This window comes from Propithecus coquereli, unplaced genomic scaffold (assembly GCF_000956105.1).
Source record: "Propithecus coquereli isolate 6110/MARCELLA unplaced genomic scaffold, Pcoq_1.0 Scaffold7, whole genome shotgun sequence".
Classification (NCBI taxonomy): domain Eukaryota; kingdom Metazoa; phylum Chordata; class Mammalia; order Primates; family Indriidae; genus Propithecus; species Propithecus coquereli.
In genome coordinates, this window is record NW_012153062.1 from 3,316,142 (window position 1) to 3,340,060 (window position 23,919).

Genomic DNA, 23,919 nt, shown 5'->3' on the forward strand with positions numbered 1-23,919 from the left:
CATTTAATTTTAATTCAATTTAATAGAAGTAAAATAAGAGAAACCCAAAGATTTTCCAAACTACAAATAAATGCATCTTCAAAAGAAGAGATATTTATCGTCTCCTGACAATGTGATAGAAAACTGAAAGACTCACAGTACAAGAGCTGAAAGTGCTATCTAAAAGCCCTTTTGAATGCATAGAGGAATGTCTGAGAAATCAACAGAAATTGCCAGAAATCAAAACTAAAAGAGAGCTGAAAAACACATTTACAAGCTAGAGTTAACACTACGGCTGCACTGGGGACCAAGGTTGAGTTACCATGGCCCAACCCCTGATGGAGAAAACATCCAAGCACTGTGCAAGATGAAGGCTTGTGAGAACCCTAATAAAGCCAGATACTTGAAAGCCATCTCCCTCAGTGAAAAGGTGAGCTGGGGGGGGAGGGGAAGGAAGGTAAATTGTCAATATTAATCTGGTCTGAAGGTGGAAGAAAGTTCTCCTCTAGCAATTTGTATCTAAGACACAATTTATGTATGGTCTCAGATTTGGTTGGCCTTTCACATCTCTGGAGCTCTCAGCTATTTTCTCATGGGGACCCTGGGCTGCTGCCTCTGTTGTACCAGCCACAGCTGCCACCACCTGATCTGTACTGATCATTACACTTTCCATAGGAGCTATAGCAGCTCTGGAGACCAGGCTCAACCAATTGTACCCAAGAGGATCTGGCTCCTTTAACCACTTTTGGATTCAAATAAAGTATCATGCTGCATTGTTTGGGAAATTCAAGCTAAAAAAATTATGATAATTTGACTATTGGTTCATAACACTCTGGCAAGCCTAGTGGAAATAAACAACAAATCTTTTTTTAAGAGAACTCAGATGAACCCCATAACCCAAATCTTGCAAGAGTCTCATAAATAAACCATGCAAAACATAATCTTACAATTCAAAAAATAAGCAACACACGCATACACACAGTAATAACCCAACAAAAGCATGAATCAGAAGAAAAAAATGCAGCAGATGTATCCTTCAAGAGCGTCACATAATGGGAACATCAAATGGTGAATATGAAATAAAATTTTGGGTTCCTTCCAGAAGCAGAATCTAAGGGAAGAGTATTCAAACACAAGTACTTTATGTAGTAGATGATCTCAAAATATACCAGTAAAGGATGGGAAAATCAGACAGAAAAGACAAAGAAGCCAGTAGATGATGTGCTACCAGATCAGTCTGTATAGTATAGAAAGTTGGATCTCAGTATCACTGGGAACTCTGCTAGAAGGTGCAGAACATGCTTCAGAGCTATACCAACTAAGGGACAAGGGAGCTGGGGGTGTTTACTGATCAACATCCCACCCATCATTGGATAAAGGATGCTTTTGGAAACATTAACTCTTCCACCCTTCGACCTTTCATGGGCTGAGTGTGCTCTTGAGGTCAAGTAAAAAGTAAATCAGGAAGAGAATTACAGGATCTAGTTAACAGACTTTGCATATAGGGGTTAGAAGTGGTAATATAAGGATCTGACTGCTAAGAATGCTTAAAGAAATAAAGGCTATAATAAGAATAATTTAAAAGAATAGCGTAGTACTATTTAAAAAATGACCAGGAAAATTTTTAAATAAACCAAGTAGAATTTTGAGGCAAAGTAACTCCAGAAATCAGAATCTGAATGGAGGAGTTAAATAATAGATTGGAGATAGTGAAGAGAGAATTAGTGAAATCAAATAAAGATTTTAAAAGTTATACAAAATACAGTGCAGAGGGACAAAATGCTATTAAATCATTAAACCCGAAATGTCCAATTTCAAATCAAAAATTTAGTCTATTATGTCTCCAACAAGAAGTACAATTAATCAAAGTACAATTCAAAGTACAATCAAAGTACAATTAATCAAAGTATGTATCTGAACTATCGACACAATTTTGCCATCTTAACGGTAGCTCGTTTATGTCAGCAGCAAAGAAGCCTGGAGAGCAAGTGGTGAAGACATCATGAAAGGTGTTTTCCACAGCTTGTTGATAATTGAATATTTTTCCTTGTATGAAGTGGCCCAAAGCCTGGAAGAAGTGGTAGTCAGCTGGTGCAAGGTCTGATGAATACTGTGGATGACAGAGGGTTTCCAAGTCCAGCTTCTGTGATTTAAGCAGCGTTGTTTGTGCCACATGTGGTCAAGTGTTGCCTTGCAAGAGGATCGGCCTGTCTCTATTGACCAATTTTGGCTGCTTATCGCAAGCATCCTCATCCTTTTGTCCAATTGGTTGCAGTAGACATCTGCTGTAACTGATTGACCAAGTTTCATGAAGCCGTAGTGGATAATACCAGCGCTGGACCACCAAACAGACACCATTAACTTTTTTTTTTTTGTGACTATTCGGTTTTGGACTGTGTTTCTGCACTTCATCTTTATCCAACCATTGTGCCGAATGCTTGTGATTGTCAAAAAGAATCCATTTTTCATCACACATAACAATACAGTAGAGAAATGGTTCACCTTTATGTCTTGACAGCAAAAAAAAAGGCAAGCTTCGAGATGATTTCTCTTCTGACACTTGTTTAATTCATGCAGGGAACCCATCTATCCAGCTTCTTTACCTTGCTGATTTGTTTCAAATGGTCCAATATTGTTGGGATTGTAATGTCAAAACTTGCTGCTAATTTACACATAGGTTGAGATGAATTTGCTTCCCACTACAGCTTTCAGTTCATCATTATCCACCTTGGTCTCAGGTCGCCCACAGAGCTCATGTTCAAGATTAAAATCACCAGAATGGAACTTCTCAAACCATGGATATATTATATGTTCATTAGCCACATCCTTCCCAAACTCTTCATTGATATTTCAAGCTGTCTGCGCTGCATTGGTTCCATGATGGAACTCATATCTGAAAATAACACAAATTTTTTACTTATCCATGGTTTCACAAAAATTGCCCTAAAAAAATTTGAAAGATAATCACAAGCCAAAATCTGTGTTTGATAGACTGAGGATGTACCTTCCTAATAAACATAAAACAAAAAGTGTCAAATTGAAATATTAGAGATATCAACTGTCAAACTTAGCACTTTAGGAAATCAGACATTTTATACTTAATAACCTAATAGAAAATACAAAAAAGAGGTTAAGAAATGTCAAGTTCAGAGTGAAAAGGTTTAACCTATATTTAAATGGAATCCCAAAGAATTGGATAGAATAGAATAGAGGAAGTATTCCAAGAGATAATGGCTGAGAATTTTCCAGAATTATTAAAAGATATAAAACTTCAAAGTCAAGAATCATCCCAAAAACTCAAACAGAAATAACAAGAAATCTATTAATACTTTTGAACACACAACCACAAGGTGGAGAACTTGCTGTCAATCTGAAATTGAATTTCCAGCTAAACTATTATTCAAAAAAAGAATAAAACCAAGATATTTTCAGAAAAACAAAAATGAAAGAGCTTACCACCAACAGAGTTTGCCATACCTCACCAAAGACATTTCCAAAAGGCTTTGAAAAGATGGAAACAGACCCCCATATGAAAGTCTTTTAGATTAGAGGTCGAGAAACTATGGTCCACAAGCTAAATCTGGCCTGCAGACTGATTTTATAAGTCCTGTGAGCTAAGAATATTTTTTAAACAGACTTTATGTTTTGTAACAATTTTAGGCTTTCAGACAAATTGAGCAGATAGTACAGAGAGTTCCCAAATACACTCTTCCCCACCTCTGCCCTAGTTTCTCTTCTTATTAAGATCTTGCATTAGTGTATTACATTGGTTAAGATTGATAAACCAATATTGATAGATTATATATACATATATACACATAAACATACATACCCATATCCATCCACATTAGTATGTGTACATATACATGTACACACATGTGTACACATATACTTATTTAAATATATACACAGTATGTATTGTTGTGTCTTCTTGGAAAATTGACCCCTTTATCACTATGTAATGTCCCTCCCTATTACTGGCATAGTAGTTTCCCTGGAGCCCAGGGCTTTGGTATGAAGAACACAATGCTCTGGGCATATTTCAAAATGGTTATTTTTCCCTCCCCCTTCCCCAAACAGGGGGGCGATTTTTCTCCAGCCTGGGCTCCTAGAAATAGAACTCCCAAAAGTGTGGGAGCCTCCCTAAGACTGGGCCCCCAGGAATTTTTAACTCTCAAACTAGTTCACACTCAGCCTTCAATAATTGGTCAGTTGCCATTTAAGTGTTCCTACTAGTTACTGGCTCCAGCTCCTGGTAAGCTGTGATTCTCTATATTAACCTGTCTCTAGTTTTCCAGGTGGTGGTATGTTCTGTGTCTTCACTTGTCTGATGACTTTAAGAAGAGCTGTTGATATTCAATTTTTAGCTTTTTTCTTGTTGTGAGGATGGGAGTGATGACTTCAAAACCCTTTATGTGTCTAATCTGAAATGGGAAGTACCCAAAGAATGGTTTTTATGTTTTAAGAAGTTAAAAAAGTCAAAAGAAGAATAATATTTTGTGACACATGGATATTATATGCAATTCAAATTTCACCATCCAGAGATAGAGTTTCATTGGAGCCATGATTGTCCTTTTACATTTCATCTATGGCTTCCTTTGTGCTACAAAAGCAAGGAGTAGTGTGACAGAGACCATGTGATCTGCCATGCTTAAATATTTACTCTCTGGCCCCCTACAGAGAAGTTTTGCCATGGGGAACCCTTGTCTAGATAAATAAGGAATGGTGGCATGTGGATAAATACAAACAAATACTCACAGCATAAAGCAGGGGCACGAGCAGACCCTGGAGCCATATCAACTGACTCTGAGTCCTGGTTTCACCACTTAGGTGTGTGACCTGAGGCAAGTTCATTAACTGTTCTCTATCTCAGTTTTCTCCTATCCAAAATGGGGATAAAATAGTACCTATTTTATAAGTGGTAGAACTTCATGGGGTGATTATGAGGCTTAAATGACCTAATATTTATAAAATGCTAAAAAAGGGGCTATTTGTATAAAGTTGAATACACGATAATAATAATTGATTTGGTGGTTTAAAAAAGTGAAACTGAAATACTGAAAAAAAAAAAATAAAAGGTAATTTCTAAAAGTGGAGGCAAGTACCAAAGTTAAAACATTGTGAATGCCTTATAATGTTTGGTTAGAGGTAGAGATTTTGAATAACTTGAAATTTTGTCGAATATATTGTGTTATACACGGCTAGCTAGCTACCAAGAATTTGTGCTCAGACATAGTACAGAGTTGATGCCGGGAGGGATGGCTGCCCACCAAGGACTACATTTCTCAGCACCCCCTCTAACCTGACCATTTGATTTATTCTACCCAGTGAATATGAGGCAATGATGTTTGTCACCCAGAAGCCGTGGCTCTTAAGAAGGGAGTTGGGCTTCTAACTGCTCAGTGCGGAGGTTACGTAGGTCCTGGGGATAATGAAGGCACAAGAGAGAAAGGACCTGGATACCTGATTTATCACATAAAGGAAAGCCATTCGTTGATTAGGAATGCCTGTAGTGGGCTGATATGTGTCTAAGAAACACACATAGTATTAAGCCACTAAATATGGTGATTTGTTACAAAAGCTAGTTTTACACTGCCCAAATACATATATTATATAACGACCTAACCACTGGTGGAGGGAAAATGGAATATAAAATGCTTGATGAATTCAAAAGCAAACAGGAGAGGAGAAAAGAAAACAAACAGAGAAAAAGCCAGATAAATACAAAGCATAAAGTAAGTGGTAGAACTAACTCAAAATGTACTAGTAATCACAATAAATACCAATGGAGTAAACATGAAAGTCTAAATATGAAAATTCTCAGTTTGGATGAATAGCAAAATCCTGGTATATGCTATTTTCAGAACATATTCTATGCATTAGACACATAAAAGTTAAAAGTTAAAGGATAAGTACATCAGGCAAATACTAAATAACATAATCTGGTATAGCTGTGTACATATCTAACTATCCATTAGACAAAATTGTCTGCAAAGTAAAAACATTTTTTGAACAGCAAAGTGTCAATATTTAATGATAAAAGGTACAATTCTCACAGGAAGATACAAAAAAGTCTAAATTTATAAGCTTCTAAAAGCATAGTCTTTATATGTACACACACATACTTGTCCCTTGGTGTCTGCGAGGGATTGGTTCCAAGACCCGCAGATACCAAAATCCGAACATAGTCAAGTCCTGCAGTTAGCCCTATGAAACCTGCTTCTACAAAAAGTTGGTCTTCCATGTCTGTGGGTTTTGCTTCTCGTGAATACTATATTTCTGAGCCACGTTTGGTTTTGGATTCAGAACCCATGCATACAAAGGGCCAGTTTTATTTATTGAAAAACATCCACAGACGAATGGACACGTGGAGTTCAAACCCATGTTGTTAAAGGGTCAACTGTATACATGTGTGTGTGTGTAATATATTTTTGAAATATATGGAAAAATTGACAGAATTGTAAAGAGAAATTAATAAATTAGCTCATAATAAGAAACATTTAATTTATTCTTAATATGTGATAGAGAAAACAGATAAAAACATCAGTAAGGATATGGAGTATCTGAACAACATAACTTACTAAGGCTGACATAATGGACACAACTCTACATCCAACAATTAGAGAATGTGTATTCTTTACAAATATACACGGACCATTTATAAGAATTAATCACATTCTAAGCCATAAAACATGTATTAAAAATAACAAATTTTGTTAAACTTTTCTAAAAAATGTATTTAATTTAGAAATTATTTAAAATGCTTACTTAAGTATCTATTAGAGGATTATAATAAAAGACACTTTCAAATAATTTTTGGTCCCAAGAAAAATCAATTAATATTAGAAAATATTTAGAACTGAAAATAGACAAAAACATTACATTCTAAAATGTACAGGAGGTAGGTAAAACATTGCTTTAAATAATTTTATATTTATTACAAACAAAGTTTGAAAATTGATAATCTACTATCAAACTTAATGGAATTAGAAAAAGAACAACAGAATAAACTCAAACTAAGTAGTAAGAATGAAATAACAATAGGAGGAGAAATTAATTAAATAGCAAAAAAAAAAAAAGAAAGATAAAATAGAGAGGACCCACAAAGCCAAAGCCAAACATTCACTTTTTGAAGAGCTTAAGGTTAAATAAAATAGACACCCCTTGGCAAGACCAAGAAAAAAAAAAGAGAGTCCATTAAAGAAGAATATTAGCAGTGAAAAAAGTAATGTCATAACCCTAGAAACAGAAGAACAATTTTTTTTTCAAAAAAAAAACTATTACAAACAATTTTTAAACCATTAAAATTAAAAACTTTAGGAAAAAACACTAAACATTCTAGAAAAAAATAACCTGGCAATAGTGACTCAAGAAGAAATTACAAACCTGACTGATCTTTTATGATGAAAGAAAATGAATTGAGGGTTAAAAATCGAGCTCTCCCACCCTCCATTCTAAACTGAATATCTGAACCAGTGAAATAAGGCAAGATTTTAATCAAAACCCCAACAGTTATTTTTCCTTCTTGAAACTTGACAAGATGATTGTAAAATACATGAAAGTGCAAAGAGTTAAGAAAGTCAAGATAATTTTGAAAAAGAAATGCAATATAAGGAGACTTCCCTAACATATGCAAATACTTATTATAAACTATAAATATATAAACTGATAAGCAATAAAGCCAATGTTATTGTTCTAGGAAAGATAAATAAACCGATAGAACTGAGCATGGAGTTGAAATAGATCAATGCCTGGATGGAAATCTGATGTACAGCAGAGGAGGCTTTGCCCAACAGTAGAGAATGATGGACTGTTGATCAAATAGTGTTCAGACCTTTGGTTATCAATATAAAAGAAAAAAATTATGAATCCTTGATTTTAATCAAGCACTATAATTAATTCTATGTGGATTTATGATCCAAGTGTGATAGCAACAGTTTAAAATGTTTTGGAGCAATTATAGGAGACTATCTCCATGACCTCAGAATAGGGAAAATTAGATATTTTAGTCAATTATCTGTTTATTTTGTGATATGAACCCAAATAATTAGAATTGCATGTTAATTTTTGCTAATGTAATACTTTTATATTATTATTACCTTTCCCTGAACTGGTTGCTTTCATATTACACATACACAGTATTGGTGGATCATATTTATTTTTCCCTTGAGTGGAATATTATTGTTCAAAAGAATCAATAACGTTTCATAGTTCAAGCCAAGTAATTTTAAAGCAGAGTTTAAGTAGGTAGAATTCTTTAAACTGCAGGTATTACATTCTTCCTCAAAAGTATGGTGAAAAGTGAGTTGGAAACATACATTGAACTAATGAAGGGAAAGGATTGTTGCATTTAATCTTAACTTTTAAATGAATGACAAAATTTGTGCTTTTAAGGAGTTGAATTTAAAAAATAAAATTTATTGACTAAATCATATAAATAATGAATCACAATATAAAGTCTGCATTGCTGTAGTATACTCTTTGGAGCAGAGTATTATAGAATATTTATAGCAATGTATATTCCTAATTAATCTTGTTTGGTCTGGTACATCACTTATAAATACAAATTTGAAACGGGCATGTAATGCTTTTTATATCATATTTTTGCCAATGAAAACATGATGATTGTATATTTTACATGATTTTTAATTAAAAACTTGACTGTAACATGTTTTAAACATAAAACCTACTTTTGTATAGTCTCTGGCTTTACAAACATAGGATTTTCTGTTCCTTTGCACAAAAGAGGAAAGTGTAAATGCTTTGTGTATTTGAAGACACAAAACGAAGATAAGGGTGTAACTCTATTATGTACTTCTTTTGTCCTTTTATTTTTAAGGAACAAAGCATTAATGCACTTATTTAAATGTTTTAAAGTAGAGTGCACTGACTTTGCATGGTAATGTTTTTCCCCATAATTTCAAGCCTTTGCTCCATCGTGCTGTATAGGAAAATAAAAATTTTGTCCTGTTGCTAACTTTTTGTGGATTCAGAGGTTAAATGGAATCTAAAGTAATTTAGAAGACTTCTGGTCCATAAAGAATGATTTTAATATCATGTTATAGGATAGTGCCTGGAAATGATGTTGAAGGATATTTTTTGTTGCCTTCCTGGCATCTGTTCCCCTCCCCCCCACCTTTTTTTTTTTTTTTTTAACCAAGAGTATCTTTATATTTTGTGAAGATATTTGCTTCTTCCACTTTTTCACCTGTGCAGATTGGGTAAGATTGAATGTTTGACTTGCTCTAGGTGTGGACATTTGTTATCTAAAACCCGGTCAGAGTATTGTAACCTTGTTACCACAGTGATTGGATCAAGCTGAGGCACACAGTTCGATTCAGGCCGATGAAAGGAAATGATTCCTGGGACTTGGACGGCAACTACAAGACACTCTCCCTTCCCTGAGAGTTTTCATGTGAGGGTGTGACATCTGTTTGCTACAGACATTTGGTAAATTGGCAAAAAGACCTTGGAACTCCCCGTGGACTACCAGGGCAACGTGGGAATACGGCCAAAAGAGAAGCAGAGTAGCAAGAATAAGAGAAAGTCCTTAGAGGTCTCGTTTAAGGTGTGAGATCAAGCTGCATTACAAGTAACCCAAATCAATATTCCATTTATTGTTAAGTCACTTTAACTTTAGATTTTTTTTTTGTTTTATTTTACTTCTTTGTCACCTGTTACTGAAACATTCCTATTACAAATGGATATTTTGACTTTGAGAGACTGAAGAGGGACAAATCTTGATTCTTATTCAAAGATACTTTGCTTGCAAGGGACAGAAAGATACAAATTAAAGAATGAGAATTACTGGAAATATTTGTGGAAATGGACCCAAACTACCAACAAAAAAACCCATCTTTTTACTGTACTTATTGAAACCTCAAGCTTCTCTGTCTCTGTCTCTTTCTCTCTCTGTTGTCTCATGTACATGCTCACCTCTGTCTCTGGGCATATGCACTCCCACTTTGGTATTTAATTCAATAGGTCTGCTTGTATACCCATGATCTTTTTCTCTAAACCTTCCACCACAAACTACATCTCCAGCATCCTCTTCCTTGGTGTTGGATCAACCATCCATCTTGTTACACTAACCAGAAAACTTGTAGTCACTGTTATTTTACCTTTCCCTTATTTTTAAGCAACGTTCAATACATTACCAAGCTCTGTCCTTTCTACCTCCAAAATAATTTCCAAATTAATTTATTTGTATGTCACTACTGCTAATACTACAGTACAACTCTAACCATCTTGAGCCTTATCTGCTACAATAGCCTCCTTCTATTCCAATTTCTACTCTCTAATCCATTTTCCGTTTTGTTGTCAGCGATAATTCCAAAACCTTTTAATCAGTTCCTATTATATGTAGAATATTGTTGAAACTTCTTTCCATGGCCTAGCAGTTTCTAAATGATCTGGTCATTCTAAAACTATGCCAAACTCTCCTCCATCTCAGGATATTTACACATGCTGCTTCCTTCACTTATTTCTTACCTATTTTATTGAATCCCTCCCCTCCAAATCCACAAACTCCTAGAGAGTCATTGCATACCTTGAAAATTTGTATACAATATTTAAGAGCTTTATTGAGATATAATTCAAATGCAGGGATACCCCTTCTCTCTGTTTGCTACATGGCATGAAGGATCCAAAAACTTCAGAAGGCAGTTTCAGCTTTTAATTCAACAAGGGTATAACTGTGTATCCCGGTGGAAGCATTCTTCTATTGGACACCAACATCATCAGAACTACTGAATCCAAGTTTGAATAAAGAGAGAAAAAACTTCCTCTGGTGGTTTCTTTGGTGTGAAAATGAGAGGGACCATTCTCATCTCCATAACTTGATTGCTACACCTGTTAATCCTGGATATAGGAAAGTGCCACTAAATATCGACCGCTCGTTTAAGAATATACTTTATCCTCTATGCTGGAGCCCTGGTATCCCATGATATTGTTTTCTACCTGGCCCAAACTATGGCTTCAGCAGGACATCTCACCATTTTCCTGCCATCTATTTTCTAGGTGATGAGGGCACAGAGTAAGACAGCAAATTATGTGAACATAAGTCCACCGGTACACATTCTTTTTTGTAATATATGTTGCCCATTATAAGGATATATTGTGTGAAATACCATACCTATAGATAAGGTATTGGAAGGATGGTTTTAGCAAAAATGTTGTGGAAAGTGAAAACATTTCTGTATTTGAAATATTTGTCTATCTCTGTGAGTACAAATCACTGTCTCTTTCATGATGGAAAGGTTTATTGTAATCAACATTAATAGGCCAGTCTCTGCTGGGGAATGGTGTTGTATTAGTCTGTTTGTTGGCCATTTGGCATGGCAATAGCAAGATCAGCCCCTGTGAGGGGAAATTCATGTCGTTGAACACCTGAATAGCCTTCAACCCTACCCCTTACAAATATTCCGTGCATAGGTCATTTGGGCAAGCACTGCAGTGGCTGGAGAAAGGGGCTGACTGATAGCCACAGGAAAGAACATCTCGTCCACTTGATTATTGAAAACATTCTTCACAGTGGATTTGTTCTGGTGGACATTTATATGGGAAAAATATTTTCACAGTCTGTACTCTTTCCAAGGTGTTCTGTATGAAACTTTCTCACAAACCACCACTCTGAAAATTTTATTCTACGTTCTCATCCATTTAGACAACCTGTTGGCCTCTGTTCATGAATCAGTATAGATCTGACCCTAAGGCTGTCTTTCTTTCTGTACAAAATAAACAGTCAGATGTGCTACCTCAATTTATAACCACAGGAAATATTTCCCCATACTACTATTTTCCAAGGCTACTCCTGAGTTGGCCTATATTGCAGTGACTATCAAATTCTAGCTTAAGTCACCACACTAAGCAGGTCTACCTGTAAGTTATGGTCTTGCTTTTTTTCTTCATTGACTTGTTATAGGGAACTCCCACGAGTTCCCGTGTATGTGCTGTGGGAGGGTTAGAGAAGCTGTAGGAGCAAGTACCTTGGTAATCTGGACCATCAGCCAATGAAGTTAATTCGTGCTTTCCAGATATGTTTGGGTACCAACTTGAATATATTATTGTTATTTTTTGTAATGTAATGCTATAATGCACATCTAAGTTGATGGCTTAATGAATCAGATAACATACAATTTATAGATGAAATATTACTAGGGTCCCATAGACAATACAAGAGTTCAGGAAACACTAGGGCCTAGTAGAGAGTCAGGGCTCATTTTGTAATGCCCATGGAAAGAGAAGCTTGCACAGAGGAAACTTGGGAAGGCTTATGGGTTACCAAATATGTTCTATGTTGCTTCCCAAACACAAAGAAACTCAGGAAGAGTTGTACCTCTTTTTCATGGTGGTCAATATCGAATGCAGCAACTTGTCTTTCACTATGAAGAGGATATGCTAATACCTGGACTCCCACAATATGATATACTTCTAAATTTTTATAGGCTTTATTTTCTATTCTCTGGCATACATATGTTTCACTAAAGCATCTAAAGTGCTTGCCCTTCCTGTTCATTGAATCCAGTTAACAAAATGTCACAAATGTAATAGACCAGAGTCATGTTCTGTAGGATATCAAGATGATCAAGAGGCCTCAAGACTATAGCATGACACCACAGGAGAGGCGACCAAGCCCTGAGGCAAGATCATATAGATAAACTGTTGCACTTGTAGAGGTGAACTTCTTCTGATTATCTTTGCTGAAAGGTATAGAAAAAAAAAAATTCAAGTCAATTAGGGCAATAGCTACATGCTAGCTGCCAGGGATTGGGCTCGTCTGCTACATTAAAGACATCACATCCAGAAATTCATTTGTGATTGGTATCTTCACCTAATTAAGTCTGCAATAATCTACTTTCATTTTTCCATGACTCATTTGTTTTGTGTACCAGACTTACAACTATAAGAAATTGGGATATTATAGACATTATAAGAGTATTTAACATCTTTCTAGTTTTACTAACTCCTATAATTACTCTAGTAATGTAAAATTGCTTTTGGGCTTACTTTTCTCGACAAATATGGAGGAAGGTGGGGAGTTCCACAGATTTTCATCTGGCATTTTCTACCTGCTATGGTCTGCATATCTGTGCCCCTCCCAAATTCATATGTTAAAACCTAATCCCCAAGTTGACAGTATTAGAAGGGGGGGCGGGCTTTGCTAGATGATTAGGTCATCAGGCACAGCCGTCATGAGTGGGATTAGTGCCCTTATAAAAAAAGAGTTGAGGGGGCCCTTTTGCCATTCTGCCATGTGAGGGTACAGCTAAAAGGTGCCAACTTAGAAAGAGAAAGTCCTCCACAGATACCGAATCTGCTGGTGCCTTAAGCTTGGACTTCCCAGCCTCCCGAACGGTGAGCAATACATTTCTATTGTTTATAAATTACCCAGTCCAAGATATTTTGCTGAACCAAGCCTGAACCAAGACACTACCATAATAGCTTTCTCTCGGGGGTCCATTCTATTCCTGCTAGTTCCCCGATGTTAGCACAGATCATGCGAGCATGTAATCTGTACTGCCATTCTAAAGCGCTTACAGTCAAGCTTTGGGCCTGGCCAGTAGCCATACCTTCCTGTGACTACAGTGGATGAGAAGCCCTACAGAGCTGCCACTAGGACTTATGATTTTCAGCTCAGATCCTTCAATTTTTTCCTGGGTAATCTCTGTAGGGCCATCTGAAACATTCAGCTGATTTCATAGTCATTGTAATCATTATTGTTGTCACAGTGATCATCTGACACAGCCATTAGTTTTCCTAATGTCTTGTTCTCCTGTGGTACTTCCTCCCGTGCCATCTTTGAAGCACCCCAGGGCTAGTAAAAGTGGGAAGCTGTTACCACTCCCAGGCCTACAGGGGCGATGGGAGGATATGGGTGCTGGGACTAGAAGGGACAATTGTACAGAGAAGGGTAACTGACAGGAGTTATAGCCTTTAGTAGAGACACACAACCACCTGCCTTAATAAAGCAGAGTGAAAACCAGGAAAATAAATACCTAAAGTCATCCTCCTCCCATTCTATAATATCCTATTCCCATTAGCCAAATCCATTCAGAAGCCAGAGGTACGGGAACCCATTAATGCATCACATGTGGGCAGTATTCAGCTGCACAAGCAGAGAGAAGGAGGGATTTGACAGGGCAAAGATAAGATATCCATCATACTTCTCAACTTTTCAGTTGGCTAAGTCCACAACTCATCTTTTGTATCTTAGCTCACATGTTATTTTCTCATAGTTTTCCTAAAGCAAACTGTATAAAATTATGCATTAACTATCTTTACTTTTAGCACATTATTGTTTTTCTTTCTAGGTCCTATTACGTTATGGAACTACATATGAATTAGTTGGGTCTACAGGTTAATTTACATAATGATTCACTTTTTCATATTTCACTTTTTCACAGTTGTATTGCAGCAACTACCTGGTGTTTCATACACGGGAGACTTATTAAATATTTGTTGAAAAAGATCAGTGAAATAATTAGTTGCATGTGGATTGGTTTGTGACCTTAAACTCCACAAATAATATTATATCCTCCAGAAAATGTAAATCTTTGTCATTGCCATGAAATTTGTAAAGTTTGAATACTTGTAAATTGTGACTAATCTGTGTATGTAGTTTATATTCTACCTCATATGGTAGCTAAAAATATTTATAGCAATTTCCATGTCTTCATTTGTTTCTTAGTTCTTCCAAGAATTGTAATGTATCTCTCTTTCCATTAAATCTAGAAAAATATTGGTATTATATAATGATTTCACTTTTGGCAAACTGGTGAACATTTCTGAAGGAATGAATAAATGTTTTAGAACTTTTGAAAGATAGTCAACTGACCCATCATGGGGAACCCAGAAAGAAATGTGGACTAAAGGAGAAACTAACAATTAAGCAGTATACTATCTGCCAGACAGGATTCTGGATGCTTTACAAGGTTAAATTGAGGACCACAACAGGGTAAATAGATAATTATACTCCCATTTTACAGATTGGAAAATGGAATCTCAGAGGCGTTAAATAGTGGAAGTCCTCTAGTGCACTGAGAAAATAATTTTCTTTAGGAACACATTTTTTTTTCTCTTTGGGTATGGTCTCACCAAGGTATATGCCAACTCTCAGTGCACATTTGTGTGCTAAGAATAGATACATTTTTCTCAATAAATATTTTTAGATTTTAGTAGATTATTCATCAATAGCCCATGGAGAAAATTGTGTCCCTCTCAGGTGATGCTCTTTGTTTTGTCAAATAGTAAGATATAAATGGGAAAGATGATTCACAAGAATCAACTTACTAGGATCAAACGGAGAGCCAAATAATTTAGCAGGTATGCAATATAAAGGTTGCCTGGTCACATTCTTTCGTATCTTAAAAAATGTTATTACTGTAACATTTCAGTGTTAATAGCCACCAGTGCTGAATGCAGCTTCTCTAATGGCAGTTGTCTGCTGTGTGAGGTTCTATTATGCAATGATGTCAGTATCTTCTACTGTACCAATTGTATAATGAACTAGCTTTATTTGGTGGTTCTGACATATTTCAAAAAGATTGCCAGTATGCTATTCCACACTACAGAACCATGGGAAGTCCTGTCTGGTCAGCCTTTGGCAATGTTTAGGCATTTTTACATGGGTAATTCATATAAGTGATTAGTACCTGCAGACAATGTTCAGTGTAACATAATTCAGTTAAAGGAATAAAATGTGACAATAAAAGAACTTTGTGCAAAATGCTACAATTAAATATTATTTTAATGGTTCAAAATATTGACAAGAAGAGTTTTAGCTAAATGCACAGAAATTCTTTATTACTAAAGCATTACTTTAAACCTGCAGTTACCCAACCCATCTCCCCCGCGGTGGCTCGTGGCTAGGACCACAGAGCTCCACCTTCCGCAGAAAAAAATGAAACTTGGGGGGCACACGGCAGGAGGTGAGCAGCAGGTGAGGAAGCGGAGCTTCACCTGTGTTTACAGCAGCTGCTCCCCATCGCTAAACCCGCCTGAGCTCCACCTCACTCCTCACCCCTATCCGTGGAAAAACTGTCTTCCATGAAACTGGTCCCCAGTGCCAAAAAGGTTGGGGACCGCTGCTAAACGAAGGTCACAAAATTTTTTCTCTAAAGGGCTTTTCTGATCATGTTTTCAGTCACAACTAGTCAACTGTGCCATTGTAGGATGAAGATAGTCATAGACCATATGTAAATAAGTGACTGTGGCTGTATCTCAATAAAACTTTATTCGCTACTATTGAAACTTCAATTTTATATATTTTTAATGTGCCACAAAATATTCTTTTTTTCCCCAACTATTTAAAAATGTAAAAATCATTCTTAGCTCGTGGTCTATACAAAAACAAGCAATGGGCTATATTTGGCTCATGCATAGTTTGCTGATCCTCCGCTCTAAACAATCTGATTGGGACATATTTTGCCTACTTTTATGGCCAATCGATTTTCAGTTCTGGCAAAAAGAGCTAAATATCCATCGATAATATGTGCTGTTTCTTCTATATTATAGCTAGACTTGGGAAGCAGCTGTCCAGCCAAGATCTCACCCTTCTCTTCCCCCTGGACTTACACCCCTACTTCTATTTGGGCTATGCAACTGGTTCTCCCCAAAGCGATGTGAGTGAAAGTGATGCGTATCACCTCTAGGCCCAGGCACTTAATTGGTAATTATGCCTTCTCTATCCGCAGTTCCCCTTCGGCATAGATGAGAGGATGGTCACAGGATGGAAGGAGCCCAAAGCCTTGAATCACTGTATGTATGTATATATGACTGTAATTCAAGATATCTACACTGAAAGGTTATGTGAGGGAGAAATAAACTTCTTTTGTTTAAAGCAACAAAATAATAGAGTTTATTTGTATAGCATTGCACTAATACAACAGTAATGATTATACTCAACGCCTGTGGTGTACAAATATTTCCTTAGAAATAAAAATAGATTTTTAAAAAATCGACTTTTATTTCTAAGGAAACCATCAGGGGTGGTGGTAGGTCGGGTGCTGTGCTGGGAGAATGCCAAGAGGATGTACAAACACGTGGTCATACTGTGATCTGTCCACATCGGCGACATCATTTCAAACAAATGGGATCATTTCTTAATATAAGCCATAGATGGTGGGAATTTGAATCAACAGTCTTCCTTCAGAAATTTTTGAAATTTGAGTTAGAGTGAGCTTCAGAAAAGAAATCCTGATCATGTCACTGGCCACCCTTCTTAAAATATCCAAATATCTATTTATTGCCCTTTCAGTTTAAATACCAAACGTTTTAGTTTGGCTCACATGGTTTTGCAGGTCTGGTTTCCATCCTCCTCTCCAGGCTCATTTCTACAGTGATGTTCCTCATTCTCCGCACTTCAGACGCTGTTTGCTCCAGTCACCGGATCTTTGCATATGCTGTTCTCTTGCTGAGAATGCCCTCCTACTCTTTCTCTAGTTGACTTCTACTCTTCCTTCAGATCTTATTTCCATCATCACCTCTTCAGAGACCTGTTCTACATCTCCCTAAATCATATCCTACTATTGTTTGTCATATCACCTTGTACCTTTCCTTTGTAGCATTTATGAAAGTTGAAATATTACACTTAACATGTAAATATTTAAATGTATGAGTTGTAAGTTTCATGAAGATATGACAGTGCCTTTTTTGTAATTTCAAAATATTAAGGAGGTACAAATGTTTTTGGTTACACGTATTGCTTTTGTAATGCTTGGGTCATGGCTATAAGTGTGCCCATCAACCAAATAGTGTTCATCGTACCCGTTAGGTAGGTTTTTTCCCCTCCCACTTTTAATTGTTAAGTTTGTAAGCCAAGCGTACAGTCTAGCATAGAGTAGGCAGTCAAAAATTTGTTGATTGTCACTAATCATCAGGGAAATACAAATTAAAACCATATTTTTAATTTGCCTCAGACCTGTTAGAAGGGCTAGTATAAAAAAGTTGAAAGATAACAAGTGTTGGTGAGAGTGTGGAGAAAAGGAACCCCTTTTGCCCTGTTAGTGGGAACGGAAATGATTACAGACATTATGGGAAAATACGGAAATTCCTCAAAAAATTAAGAAGAGAACTCTCCTGCAATCCCACTTCTGGGTATATATCCAAAGGAATGAAATCAGTACATTGAAGAGATATCTGCACTTCACTACAGCGTTAGTTGTATGCTACTATGCCAAGATATGGAATCAATTTAAGTGTCCATCAATGGATAAATGAATAAAGAAAATGTGGTTTATATACACAATACTATTCACCCTTAAAAAAGAAGGAAATTCTGTCATTTGTGACAATGGATAAACCTGTAGGACATTATGTAAAGTAAAATAAGCCAGGCACAGAAAGACAAATACCGCATGATCCCGCTTTTACATAGGATCTAAAAAAGTCAAACTCATAGAAACAGAGAGTGAAATGGTGGTTATCAGAGGTTTGGGGTGGGAGTATTGGAAATGATGAAATATTCATCAAAGGACACAAAATTAAAGTTAGAAAGAATACATTCAAGAGATACATTGTACATCATGGTGACTATAATTATAATAATAACTATTGTATACTTGAAAATTGCTAAGAAATTTGATTTTAAGTGCTCTCCCCACAAAAAGTATATGTGAGGTATGCATATGTGAAATAGCATGCTTTAGCCATTCCACAATGTATACATATATCAAAACAGGTTGTGCACCATAAATATAATTTTTACTTGATTAAAAATAAAGACAAAAATTTGTTGAATGTGTGAATGAACGAATGAATTCTAAGTTCCAGATATTTTATATTACAGTGTTCTTTCACTTGCAGAGAAATTTGTGTTTTGTATAATGCTATGGCATCTATTTTCTTGCTTCACTTCATAACAATCTTATAAATTATGTGGACAAGGTCTTGTTTCCTTACTTTTCACAACTGTGGAAGCTGATGCTTAAAGAAATTGAATGCTTTATCCCAGGTCACCAGCTACCTAATGGTGGAATTCAGAGCAGGACTCTTGGCTTCTGACCATCGTTCCCTTTTAATTCTTCCAAATTTTGTGCAGAGCCAGGTGTGTACAGCCATAAAAATGAAATAAGCATGATCTGTGTTTAATATTAAAAGTAAACCAAATGTCTTATGAAATTAATCTGACATGTTTAAAGATATGCATAAATGTTATTGTGTTGCATAGTGATTAGGGAGAGTCTAAGACAATTGGATAAATTATAATAATTAGTATTACTTTTCCTTAGACGCAGCCACGGACTGGGACACTTGGGTACTACAACAAATGCATAATCATAGTCAAGTGACCAGACCTGGTGTCTAAGACTCCTTGGGGGACAAAGACTACAGATAGCTTCCCTTTGATAAGACAAGTGACAAAAGAAAACGCCTGTTGGAAGGACTTTTAACCCAGAATCTCCTGGAACAGACAAGAAAAGAGTGAAGAAAGGGAAGTGCTGCAGAGGGAGGTGCATTAGAAGAGGAATGGAGGGGGCAGTGTTGGGTAGGAAAGTTTGATCATCTGCTTTAACTCTGTGTGGATGCTTAGGAATGATTAGCCTTCTCGTTTAGGACAGGTCATATCCATAATGTCTTGGGGGTGAAGACAGATTTCGAAATTCAATTACAAGGACAGGCTATTCCCCACCAAAGAAACCTAATTTTAGCACCTGCAAATTTTTGTGGATAGTGAGAACTGTGCTCATGGTTGCTTGCTCTTTACGCTTAATATTTAGCAACCTATCATTTGATTCACTTAAGAAACGATTATAATATGTATCATTTCCCTTCTTATTTGCTGCTTCTTTTTCTTTTTACTACTATAAAAATAGAATTTGATTACTACTTGTCATTTAGGTTCTATGTTGTGACCTCTGGGAGTTCTAAGTATAAAATAGAAGATTCTGATGTAGTAAAAATAGGTAAAGGTCGTATGTTCATTTATTAGCAACTAACCCAAGACAATAGAAAATGGAACTAAGATATCCATATTATATAGCTATACACATTATGTAGAAAACTCACTCTACTTTCTGTATTAGGAAATTTGTAACTTTTCCTTTTAAAACACCAGCACCTGCATAATAAGGCCTATTTTTCTGAGCATCTACACAGCAGTTGGGATTGGTGGTGTATAAGAAAGAAATTACTGTTCCTTTCATTTTTCTTCCTATCTCCCAGTGATAATGCATATATATGGCAAGGTCCTCTTGCATTTTTAGCAGATATTTTGATAAAATCAAATTCAAATGAACAAATGCATAAATTTATAAGCTATTTTAAATATTGATATTGTAAATATATATTTATGTGTATGTTTGTGTGTATATATGTGTATATATCTCACCTAACTCAGATTTTTAAAAATTTGGTTGTTAAACTTGTTATGAAGTGTTGCAAAATTTCAAATAAAATATTAGCAAAATAAATACAGACAATATCAAAATGAAATAAAATTCAGATGCAAATAAATCTTAATTCCAAAGGCTGTTTTTGTATTGTTTTGAGATTCAGCTGCTCAGTTTCAGTACTTGTACATTTTATGAACTCTAATTGGTAGTAGTTATACATGATAATAAAAAGAGAAATTTCATTTGTAGATATGGACTGGATTATTCATTTATCCATCTAGAATTATTCAGCCCTAAAATATGTATGGCAACATTTTAGATATTTAATCAGGAAAGATAAAAGTTGAATTTCCAAAAGAGACACAAAAAATGTCTTATTCTTTGGAAAATTATGACAAATTCAATGTTGATTAAACACCATGGACAAATGCAAGGTAATATAATATGAGAAGTAATAAAACACACACACACACACACACACACACAAACCCATCGACAACAATAACTATTGAACAAAGGCTTATTATGCCCCAGAAACTTTGCTAAATGCTTTACTGCATCATCTGGTTTAATCCTCAGAGAGACACTGCAAGGTAAGTGTTATCTCCATTTTAGTGATAAGGAAACTAAGGCCCAAATAGGCGAAGTAACTACCTCGCTGTTACACAGGTTTGCCAACCCAGGATACGATCCCAAATCTTCCAGACTCTAAAGTCCACATAGGTACCCACTAGGTTATGCTGCCTTCTCAGTGCAATGAAGCGTATCAGAGTGAAAATGACACATATAATAAGACTTGAGGTGGATGGACCACTTTCCAGAGGACAATTTAAGATTAAATCATTCCTTGTTTCTAAGATCACAGTAGCCTTTATGGAAGGGGTGAGATTTGAACCTCACTTTGAGAAAAGTTGCGGATGTGGAATGGAGTTGATGATGAAGAAAGATGTTCTGGGAGGTGGCCATGATGTGAGATAATGCATCAAACAGTGTGAGATGTGAGATGTTACAGCCAGGACCTGGAGTTGGTTTCAGTAGCCAGAGAGGAGCCTGGAGCAAGTAATGACAAAGTGGTGGAAGAACTTCTGGAGTGGAGGGGTCTGGAAATGAAGGGCAGATGTCTGCAGAGGGAGTACGTGACGCAACCAGCCCAAGGTCAGGACCAGGAGCGAGAAACTAAGAATCACGAATGGGGAATTGTGCTGGGCCAGAGTCAGGGGAGAAAGCCATTATTGCAAGTCACTGGGTTTTTACAGGAAATCAAGAATCGAGTATAAAAAGAAACCATAAAGGGAAAAAAAGAGAACTGATATTTACACAGTGCCATTAATCTCAGATATTATGTTAAAAGGTACTAAGGCATGATATCACAATCTTTATATTATTTACTCCTCACATCATTCGATAGATACATTGTTATTTGGAAATGAAGGAAATCAACTTCAAAATGCTTAAGTCACTCGGCAAACACTCAAGAGTCTAGTGTTTAGTGAGATCAGGGTAGACAGCCAAGTCTATGTGCTTACAAAGCCCACATTTTCCCTAATAAAAAACATGTATCGAGATAAATATTAGCAGGTAACTTCCTAAGCACTTCAGGGAATACAAGGATGAGAATGAGTCAGTTTCTGCCCTAAGAAGATGTATAAAGTAATCACATAACAGCAAAAAGATGCCAGAAACTCAAACAGTTTTGCCTTTCTCTTTCCATATATTGAGTTTCAACTTTTGTCCTTGAGTAGGAGGCCATTGACAAATTTGTTTGCACACATCATTCAAATATCCCTACATAAAATGTTTTCTTTTGTACACATTTTCTATGTAATGCAGTTACAACCATTTTGGTAGAAGGCTTTCTTTTTTTCATTTGCAACTTCTTCAATGTAATCTCATTTTGGGTGGCAATCAGCTTCTGTCCCATGAAGTTGTTCCAAAAGCTCTCCCACCCCACTGTCTCCTGATAATTTAGTAAAAAGATTGATATCCACATCACTTCCATTATTTCATTTTCGTGTAATACATTTTTAACTGGAGATCATTTATAGTTGTTCTTTTACACGTAGGCTGTACATGCTTTTTAAATGTATTCAAGAAACACTTAAGTAATTGAGTTCTCTCACGATTGTGATAAAGCTTTGTGACACAGTCTGTGAAGTATGATTGGCTCATAGTGAAACCTTTACAGCAGCAAAACCAGCATCACTATCTTTGGATTAAAACCACTGTTTATAGAATGGAAAGGAAATAGAATGATTGTAATGTCCCCAAAATAAAAGGCCATTCTGTTGAGTTTTATTTCTACAGAGTCATGTTTTATAGAGATGTTTTTAAAATAGAAAAGCATATACATAAAAAAAATTGTTTATGTGTGATAGTTTGATACTTAATGTTAAAAGTAAGGAAGATTAAATCTTCATGTGTCTTTGAGGTAGAGTACATAATCTGTAAAACTTTCTGAATATTTTTCAAACACAAATTCCTTTTGTTTTTACAAAGACATTCATTTTAGTAAATGGGTCATTAATTGCATTTTTAGGAATTTGAATGTTTGACATAAAAAATTATTGAATTGTAAAATAATCTCCAATAATAATGTCATGAAGAGAATGTACCAGAAGATATTGTAAAATGGCATTTTTTTTACCAAAATTTGTTTAATACTTAGTTTTTTGGGAATTAAATGAAAAGAAACACTTTAATTTTTTCCAAAACACAATTAACTTTAAAGTGGAAATAGAAACTTACTTCTCAATTTATAACTTTTGCCCCACCCAAGTACTTTTTAAATCTTTTAAAAATGTTTTATTTTTAATTAACACACAATTGTACACATGTACGGGTTACAATGTGATGTTTTGATACATGTATACATTGTGAAATGATTACCACAATCAAGATAATTAACATATCTGTCACTTCACGTAGTTATCTTTTTGTGCATGTGGTGAGAACATTTAAGATCTAACTCAACATTTTCAAGTATACAATATATTATTCTTAACTATAATCACCCTACTGAGCAACAAAACACCGGAACTTATTCCTTCTATTTAACTGTAACTTTGTTGACCAACCTCCCCCTTTCCCCCTTCTCCCTACCCTCCCCAGCCTCTGACAATCACTAGTCTGTGGTCTACTTCTATGAGATCAACTTTTTAATTTTAGATTCCACATACAAATGAGATCATGCAGTATTTGTCTTTCTGTGTCTGGCTTATTTCACTTAACATAATGCCCTCCAGGTTCATCCATATTGTCACTAATGACAGGATTTCCTTATTTTTTATGGCTGAATAGTATTCTATTGTATACATACACTACATTTTCTTTATCTACCACCCATATTTTAAAGAGATGAAATCTTCCATCTCAGTATTGACTTGTAGCCTCATTTTTTCACTCAAGGAGGTTAAGTTTTATAAGCCTATTGAGCAAAGCCTTCAACACATTTACATCTCTGACTTAAGTGCATTTACAGAAGCACACACGAACGCGTGCACATGTACCGTATGCTCACTCAACAGTAGTTCAGTTCAAAAGAACTGATCAGAGAAAACGATATTATTTATCCAAAAATCTATTACCTCTCTGTTCTTCCATCTACAAA